Here is a 351-nt window from a genome sequence, read left to right as displayed (position 1 = left end):
CATACATACATAATTACACAATACCACTTGTGCATTAATGATCAAAAATTAACTGCGGGGAAAATAACTTCTCTTGCAAGAAAAAGAAAAATTGCAAAGACGACGGCGAGTGAGAAACGTTGCCTCCAACTTTACTTAGTGTTTGTTTTACGATAAGCTTAAATCTCATAAAATTCCCGAGCGGGGGATTCGATTCCATAACCCCCCCAATATTTACGCCCTGGCAAAGTGGTAAACTTGCGGAGGCGGGTAAATAGTACACGAACAGATTGGGTATTGCAATGAATGGGAAAAAGCTGAGTCTACACACACGCGGGCATATATATATATGTATACGAGTGGGTGTTTGTA

This window comes from Penaeus monodon, chromosome 25, assembly GCF_015228065.2.
Source record: "Penaeus monodon isolate SGIC_2016 chromosome 25, NSTDA_Pmon_1, whole genome shotgun sequence".
In the NCBI taxonomy this organism is placed as follows: domain Eukaryota; kingdom Metazoa; phylum Arthropoda; class Malacostraca; order Decapoda; family Penaeidae; genus Penaeus; species Penaeus monodon.
The sequence above is the reverse complement of the archived record's forward strand: the minus strand, read 5'-3'. Positions refer to the sequence as shown.